Source organism: Nomascus leucogenys, chromosome X, assembly GCF_006542625.1.
Source record: "Nomascus leucogenys isolate Asia chromosome X, Asia_NLE_v1, whole genome shotgun sequence".
Classification (NCBI taxonomy): Eukaryota; Metazoa; Chordata; class Mammalia; order Primates; family Hylobatidae; genus Nomascus; species Nomascus leucogenys.
The window spans coordinates 129,612,193-129,622,040 of record NC_044406.1 but is presented as its reverse complement, the minus strand read 5'-3'; the positions used below and the strand labels follow the sequence as shown (position 1 = coordinate 129,622,040).

Sequence of the window (9,848 nt, the reverse complement as noted above, 5' to 3'; positions counted from 1 at the left end):
GCACTCCAGCCTGGGCGACAGAGCAAGACTCCACCTTAAAAAGAAAGAAAACACATCCCAATTATCTACAATATATATCATGTACTCTGTGGAGAGGTAGTGTGTTTTGGGTTGGGCCTCTTACCCACTGGGTTTTGAAAAGATATTAGCAGTGGTTCTAAAGCTTATTTTGTCTTTATACTGTGAATCTGTGTCTCTGTATAAAGATCAACTAGTCTAGGGAAGCAAAAAATTAAATTATTTTACTTTTGCCGTAAACTGGAAAAACTAACCATTTTTCAACCAATAAAGTTATTTAATAAAATATTTTTGGATGTATACCTGGGAGTATTATTATTGGGTTACATGGTAACTCTATGTGTAACTTTCTGAGAAGCTGCCAAACTGTTTTTAATGGTGGCTGTGTGATTTTACATCCACACCAGCAGTGCATGAGGGTTCCAGTTTCTTCGTGTCCTCATCAATATTTTAATTTAAATGTCTACTTTTAATTACAGCCATCCTAGTAGTGTGACAGTCTTGACTTTCATTTCTTTAACAGCTGATAATGTGAAGCATTTTTAATATCCTTATTGACAATTTCTTGACAGAAATGTCTACTCAGATACATTCCTTATTTTTTAATTGGTTATTTTTTGTCTTTGACATTGAGCTATAAGAGTTCTTAGCAGATATATCTTTGCAAGCATATTCTGTCATTCTGTGGGTTGTCTTCTCATTTTCTTGATGTTTTTTGAAAGAAATATAGTTTTATTGTTTATAATGTCCAATTCATCTATGATTTTGCTTGTGCTTTTGGGATCATATCTAATAAGTCTTTGCCTAATTTATGGTCATGAAGATTTACACTTATGTTAATTTCTAAGGATTTCATAGTTTTAGTTCTTACATTTGGTTTCTTAACCATTTTGAGTTTTTTTTTTTTTTTTTTTTTTGGCAGAGTCACTCTGTTACCCAGGCTAGAGTGTAGTGGCTCAATCTCAGCTCCCTGCAACCTCCACCTCCCAGGTTCAAGCAATTCTCCTGCCTCAGCCTTCCCAGTAGCTGGGATCACAGGCACCCGCCACCATGGCCCACTAATTTTTTGTATTTTTAGTAGAGATGGGGTTTCACCATGTTGGCCAGGCTGATCTCGAACTCCTGACCTCAAGTGATCCATCCACATCAGTCTCCCAAAGTGCTGGGATTACAGGCGTGAGCCACTGTGCCTGGCCTTGAGTTATGTTTTATATGGTTTGAGGTAAAGGTCTAAATTCATTCTTTTGCATGTGGATATTCACTTGTTATAAAACTATTTATTGAAGATAATATTTTTCCCATTAAATTATCTTGGCATTATTATTAAAAATCAGTTTACTATAAATGTGAGATTTTATTTCTGTATGCTAAATTCTATTCAGTTGATTATACATGTATATGTATATGTATATCTATATCTGTATTGAAACTTCTTATGCCAGTACTGCAATATCTTCATTACTGTAGTTTTATAATAACTTTTAAAATGAGGAAGTATGAGTCCTCTATATTTATTACTCTTTTTGAAGATTCTTTTGGCTTTTATGGATTGCTTACATTTTTATATGATTTTTAAGATCAGCTTATCATTTTCTGGAAAAAAAAAAGCCAGCTCGGGTTTTGATAGGGATTGTGTTAAATGTGTAGATCCATTGGAAGAGAATTGCCATGTGAATAATATTAAATCTTCTGGCCCATACACATGGAATATTTTTCTATTCAAAGTTAGCCTCTTCAATTTATTTTAATGATGTTTTATAGTTTTCAGTGTACAGGCCATGCACTTCTCTTGTTAAGTTTATTTTAGGTATTTGATTGTAAATAAAATTATTTCTTAATTTCATTTTTTATATTTTTACTGGTATAGAGAAATATCATGGGTTTTTCTATATTAATCTTGTTTTCTGCAACCTGGTTGAACTGCTTCTTTTTGGATTGCTAAGGATTTTTTATATACCACTCATGTCATATGTAAATAAAAAGATATTTGCAATTACTATCTGATATGGGTACCTTTTATATCTTTAAATATTCCTAGTTATTATTTCCAGTACAATTTTGAACAGAAGTGGTGAACACAAACATCTTCATTTTTTCCTTGTTTTTAGGGGAAGAAAACTATCATTCTTTCATCATTAGGTATGATGTTATATTTGACTTTTTTGTAGATTCCCTTTGTCAGGTTGAGGAAGTTTCTTTCTATTCCTAGTTTGTTTAGTATTTTTTTTAAATAAAAAAATGGATATCATTAAATACATTTTTTACATCTATTGAGATGATATAATTCCTATCCTTTGTTCTTTTAATATGCTGTATTACACTATTGGAATTATGGATATTAAACCAACCTTGAATTTCTGGGCTAAATCTTACTTGGTCACTATATATAATTATTTTTATTTATTGCTGACTGTAGTTTGCTACTATGTAATTTAGGATTTGTTACACATATTGAAAATGGATATTCATCTCAAGTTTTCAATGTCTCCATTTGGCTTTGGTATCAAAATAACATTGGCCTCATGGAATGAGAAGTGTTCCATGTTCTATTTTTTGGAAAAGTTTTTGAATAATTTATATTAGATTTTCTTTAAATGTTTGGAATAATTCACTTATTTCTCATCTTTTCTTTGTTGAAATTTAACTGATTTTAGTTTACATATAATTTTTAAGCTATCTAATAACAGTACTCCTTCTGGTATCTATTGCTTGCCTTGAAACTTGTATGGTCATAAGTCCTTGTCTCAATTTACCACTGTTATAGCTAAGACCAGATTACAATATTTAACAATATCTACTGTAGAACTGAGTATAACACAAATAAATTACTCTTCATAAACTGTCCCAAAACCATATGTTTTCTCATAGAGTCCAGCCAAGTTATCTCACGTTCCTCTTCTCATCTTATGCCCTGGCCTGCAAACATTTTCCTGTAGGTCTTACTATGGTTCACCTACTCTACTAACCTGGTCCCAAATCCTCAAGATGAGATATAATCAGTTTAGTTTTATGAGCTGCATAGATGTTACCCTGCTATTTCTGTATTATCCAGACACTTTGGCGTTCCATTTTGTAATGAGATATACTTTTAATTTTGTAAAACTAAAAGGATCATTCATTTTTTTCTCTTACTCTAGAACAAAGATATTTCCTTCTCTCAAAAGTGAATCCATGTCACCATTTCTAGAGAAAAAGGAAATACCAAAGAAATAAAAACATAGTGCTAGTCTAGTCATTTAGATTTTTTAAAACTGTGATCCTGTCATTCTAAGACACGTTGGGCCCTATTCATTTAAATCATATCATCATGGAATGTTTAGAAGAAGAAGAAATCTTAGCAGTATTTGGATAACTGGCCAGGTGTGGTGGCTCACGTATGTAGTCCCAGCACTTTAGGAGACCAAGACAGGTGAGTCACCTGAGGCCAGCAGTTCAAGACCAGCCTGGTCAACATAGAGAAACCCTGTCTCTACTAGAAATACAAAAGAATTAGCTTAGCATGGTGGTGCATGTCTGTAATCTCAACTACTCGCAAGGCTAGGGCATGTGAACTGCTTGAACCTGGGAGGTGGAGGCCGCAGTGAGCCGAGGTCATGCCATTGCACTTCAGCCTGGGCAAGGGAGTGAGACTCTGTCTCAAAAAAAAAATTCCGAAATACTTAGATAACTGATAATAATTAGGTCAGTTAATTACATTGTTAAATAAATTGATACTCATAGAGGTTAAGAAATAAAGTGACTTGCCTAAAATATTGTAGATAACATCCGGTACTTACTGGAACTCAAGATATACACAAATATCCTCACACACAGTCACACAGACTCCCCATTCAACATATTAAAGCTATTTATCCTACCTGAATTAAAAATAATATTTGATTAATGCTGAAAGAAAGGGTGCAAATAACAGAAGCCTTTTTCTTTTTCCTTGGGGTTAACTTTAGCTTTTTTATTCATCTTAACCTACACATCTTGCGTTTTGCAGTTAATATATGCTTATCAGAGCTGTACTACAGTACCTATTCCAAAGTTAAATAACCAAACTCAGCAATATTTGCAAGTTTTACGCTAAATAGAAATACAAAAATGATAGCTATCATTTTCAACACATAAGCCTTACAACAACACTTTGCGGTAAGAAATACTATTTCTTGATTATTAACTTTTATATTTATGCATTCATATTAGTTGTACATATTTATGAGGTATATGGGATATTTTGATGCAGTCATACAATATGTAATATCAAATCAGGGTTACTGAGATATGCATCACTTTAAACATTTATCATTTATTTGTGTTAGATACATTCCAATCCCATTTTTCTATTTATTTTTAAATGTATAATAAATGATTGTTAACTATAGTCACCCTATTGTGCTACCAAACATTATATCTTATTCCTTCTCTCTATCTTTGTATCCATTAACCAACCACTCTTTATCCTCCATTACCTACCACTCTTCCCAGCTCCAGTAACCATTATTTCATCCTCTATCTCCATGAGTTTGTTTTATTAAATCTCACATGTATGAATGAGAACATGCAGTATTTGTCTTTCTGTGCCAGACTTATTTCACTTAACATAATGACTGCCAGTACTGTCCATGTATTTGCAAATGACAGGATTATATTATTTTTATTATCATCTTGTTATGTATCATTTTATGGCTGAATGATGTTCATATATATGTGTATATATATATACATATATATATACATATGTATATATATGTGTATATATATATGTATATATATGTATATATATGTATGTATATATATATGTATATATATATATATGTATATATATATATATATGTATATATATAACATTTTCTTCATCCATTCATCCATCGGTGAATGCTTAGTTTGCTCTCATTATCTTAGTTATTGTGAATAATGCCGCAACAGACATGAGAGTACAGATACCTTTTCAATATATTGATTTCATCTGGGCATATACCTAGCAGTAGGACTGCTGAATCATATGTTTTTTTTTGTTTTGTTTTTTGTTTTTTTTGAGACGGAGTCTCGCTCCGTCACCCAGGCTGGAGTGCAGTGGCGCGATCTAGGCTCACTGCAAGCTCTGCCTCCCGGGTTCACGCCATTCTCTTGCCTCAGCCTCCGGAGTAGCTGGGACTACAGGCGCCTGCCACCACGCCTGGCTAACTTTTTTGTATTTTTAGTAGACATGGGGTTTCATCGTGTTAGCCAGGATGGTCTTGATCTCCTGACCTTGTGATCAGCCTGCCTTGGCCTCCCAAAGTGCTGGGATTACAGGCGTGAGCCACCGTGCCTGGCCCATATGGTTTTATTTTTAGTTTTTTGCAAAACCTGCATATTGTTCTCCATAGTGGCTGTGCTAATTTACATTCCTGGTAACAGTATACGAGGATTCCCTTTTCTCCACATCCTCTCCAGCATTTGTTATTGTCTGATTTTTTAAAGGTTAACCTATTTATTTTACCACGAAGATCTTTTTCACACCATAAGCAGTAGCAACAGTCAATAGCTTTTAATGATTTTGAGAATGTATTTTTTAATTTTCTATTTTTTGTACATTTGTTATTTATAATTTGTGTGGGTACCTAGTAGATGTATATATTTATGGGGTATATAAGATGTATTGATAAAGCCATGCAGTGCATTATAATCACATCATGGAAGATTGGGTATTCATACCCTCAAGCATTTATCCTTTGTGTTACAAACAATCTAATTGCATACTTTAAGTTAATTTAAAATGTACAATTAAGCTATTAATGACTATAGTCACTCTGTGGTGCTATCAAATAGTAGGTCTTTTTCATCCTATCTAACTATTTTTTTGTACCCATTAACAGCCCCCACTACCCTTCCCAGCCTCTGGTAACCATCCTTCTACTTTCTATCTCCATGAGTTCAATTGTTTTTTTTTTTAGACCCCACAAATAACTGAGAACATCCAATGTTTGTCTTTCTGTGTCTGGCTTAACTTAACATGATGATATCCAATGCCGTCCATGTTGTTGTAAATAACTGGATCTCATTCTTTTCTGTGGCTGAATAGTACTCCATTGTGTATATGTACCACATTTTCTTTATCCATTCATCTGTTGATGGAGACTTTGGTTGCTTTCAAATCTTGGCTATTTTGAACAGTGCTGCAACCAACACGGGAGTGCAGATATCTTTTCAATATACTGATTTCCTTTCTTTTAGGTATATACTCAGCAGTGGGATTTCTGGATCATATGATAGCTCTAGTTTTATTATTTTGAGGAACCTCCAAAGTGTCCTTCATAGTGGTTATACTAATTTATATTCCCACTAATAGTATACAGGGTTTCCCTTTTCTCCCCATCCTCACCAGCATCTGTTATTGCCTTTGTGATAAAAGCCGTTTTAACTAGAGTGACAGGATATCTCATTGTAGCACTTCTCTGATAATTAGTGATCTTGAACTTTTTTATATACCTTTTCACCATTTCTGTGTTCTTTATTAATAAATGCTTCTTCAGATCTTTTACCTATTTTTAATCAGATTTGTTTTCTTTTGTAATGAGTTGTTTGAGTTCCTTATATGTTCTGGTAATTAATTCTTTGTCAGATGTGTTGTTTGCTAATATTTTCTCCCATTCTGTGTGTTGTCTCTTCATTTTGCTCGTTGTTTCCTTGCCTTTGCAGACACTTTTTAACTTGATGTGATCCCATTTGTCCAGTTTTGCTTCAGCTTCCTGTACTTGTGAGGTCTTAAAAAATATTTGCCCAGCCCAGACCAATGGTATCTAGAAATTTTTATGCTACAAATCCTCACCATGATGTTCTACCACCTGAAACAAATAGATGAGGCTTCCGAAGAGGATGATATACTCTGGATGAATAGTAATCCATCAAATCTTGGCTACTGTGAACAGTGCCACAACTAACATGAGAGTGCAGATATCTCTTCAGTATACTGATTTCCTGTGTTTTTCTGTTTCTTTTTTTTAATTCCCAGAATTTTACCTCCATTTTAGCTGTCTTACAGTGTAACAGCTGAAATTTTTTGTATGGCAAATCAAAAGTATCCTTGAAGGTCAAAGCCACATCTATGGGACTGTAATTTTGTATCATTCTTTCACATGCTGTTGTTGTTACTGCTTCACTGCTCATACAATCATATGCAACATTTCTACTGTGAGCTCTTGGTTTTCTCTTTTAACTGTCTCTTGATTTGATATGTTGGCAATGACAAACTCTACTGGGCTTGGTTATGGTCTCAACCTTTTCTTTAGTCTTTCTGTTATTTTCCTCATACCCAGATGTATCATCTGACTCTGGCTCATGATGTGGATCAGTTAACACTCATGAATTACAGCAAAGCCTAGGGCACATACTCTTGTTTATTGGCTAATTCGTTAATACATTCATGAATTCCTGCACATTCAGTTTCATTTTACAAACGTTTTACAAATCATTTAACGATTATCTTCCTTTACACTGTAAAGGTAATGATGAGAGAACCCAAGTATTATCTTGAATTAAACCCCAGAAATTTCCTCCCCAATAAGATCCTTCCCCCAGCTTGGCTATTACAAGTAATTGCAATACTATTCTTCTAATAATTCAGTCCAAACTCCTGGGAGGCACTGATATTTGATTTCATTCTTTCTTTAGTATCTCACATCTAATCCATCAGCTAATTTTATTGTCTCTGGCTTCAAATCATATACATAATATGGCCACTTATCATCATCTCCACTGTTACCAGCCTAGACCAAGACACTATCCTCTCTTTCTTGGATTATTGCAATAGCATCTCTAATGTCACCCTGCTTCTGTACTTAACTCTCTCCAGTGTCTATTCTCAGCACATTAGCTAGGTGATCCTTTACAAATAAACATATGTTCATGTAATTCTTCTGCTCAGATTTCTCTTCTGGCTACCCATCTCAATAAAATGACCAAAGTTTTTATAATAGCTTTTAAGGCCCTTAGAATTTTGCCATAAATTTTTCATCGTCCTTATCCCTTACAGCTTTCCGCTTCATCCCCACTCAGCATAAGACACAATGGCCTTCTTGCTATTTATTGAAATGACCAGTCAAACAAACCTTTGTCTCGAGACAGCACTTGCTGTTCCCTCTGTTACAAACACTCTTCCTCCCTTAGATACTATTCAAATTGTTGACTCTCTCACATTCTCTAAGTCATTTGCCCAAATATTTTCTACTCAAGAAGGCATTACTGACTAACTTTAAAACACACCCACTCAGGCAAGCAAAGTAACAGTGTAAACCCTCATCACTGCTGAAAAGTTCACTGGAAAATGTGAGGCCAGGCATCAGTCCTTGTTTCTTGAGCCAGAATATCAATGCAAAAGAACCAGAAAAGAAGGTGCTTTCCACTAGGGCAAAGGCTGCAACACGTTCTCCATGGGTAACGTCTTTGTTCCCAATCCAACACAAGACCCAACCTGCCTTCTTCTTGACACAGGCATCGTTTCAACGGCATTGAAGATAAATTCCCTTTCTTTGTTATCTTTAATATGCGTCAATAAGGAGACTATTTATGTCAGAATGTATGTTTTCTATAGCAATTTGGAAGCCATAGAAGCAGAAGGTTTCTGTAATCTGAACTTCTTGAACAAATTGTTCCACCAAGTTTTCATCTATTATCCCATCACATGCTGCAAAGAAAGCCAGAATATGGGATATAAAATATCTTTACTCAGGCTTCAGGGCTTCCCAGTGCCAAATGTCCTTGGACAGGTCCACCTCCTGGGCCATCCAGAAAGAGACCTCTACTTTCTTATACATTTTCCAAATATCATGACAGACCATCAGAGCAGATATTAAAGTAAGTAATTATCAAAGCTGCTAGGATAGAACAGGAGTTCCTCACTGAGGACTTGCCAGTGAAGCTCATTAGGATGAACTGCACTTTAATGAAGTAATACATTGAGTTTGTGGCCGACAGACTTATGTTGGAACTGGGTTTTAAGACTTAATGGAGAATATTTCACTGGAAGGAAAGATTAAGTTCTTTGAGAAGAGAGTAGGTGAGTATCAAAAGATGACAGTGATATCAAGTGCAATAGATAATTCTTTTACTTTGGATGCCGACTTCTAAATAAGCTTAATATAAGCTGTTATTTTGCTGATTTTTTTCCCCTAATCAAAAAGAAAACAGCTGAAGTGTGTCAGCTAGCTACACCATCAATTGTCCATAGTGTTCATTAACAGCATCTTTAAAACTGTATAGCTACCTCACAATCAATACTGTTGATTTATAATGCTAGTGGTATCACCTAGAAAGGGAGAAATTTTAAGACAAAAGCTTCTCAAATTATTTTAAAAGAGCTTGTCAATTTTCCGCTTTTGTGGGATTGCAGTGACAGTGGTAGTCTTGGCTTTAAAGTGAGTGGCAACCCTCTAGTGAGCTTGGGCCAGTAGGATTAAACATTCACATCCTAGCACAGGCAGTTGAAAGATGCAGCCCACTGCTACAAACAGATTTTAAAGTTTACTTAACTAATTTGTATATAAAATGTTTGCTTTACAACCACAAACATTGTTTGTACCGTCAAGGTACTAGCCTAATTTATTTGGTTTCTACACCAAATACAAAGTATTCTATTGACCACCAACGGGAATTAATTTGAAATTTACTAAATAACGAAAGTAATTAAACTCGTGTAGACTAAGCATGTAATTTCTAAGTTTTACTTTCTTTAATGAATTGAAATACTGTTTTTTCAACTTTAAAATCACTCCTGTGCATACTTAGGTATTAGTTGATTGGTACCACATAAAAGACAGGTTGTTATTTATCCTGTAGTCTAGGTAGAGTGTCATGAGATTCCGTGC

At 34.6% G+C, this 9,848-nt stretch overlaps 1 pseudogene; it reads right to left on the bottom strand.

The window, feature by feature from the left end:
- Nucleotides 1–3,146: 3,146 nt before the first annotated feature.
- LOC100600618 lies at nucleotides 3,147–8,807 on the bottom strand (annotated as a pseudogene).
- Between the last annotated feature and the right edge of the window lie 1,041 nt (nucleotides 8,808–9,848).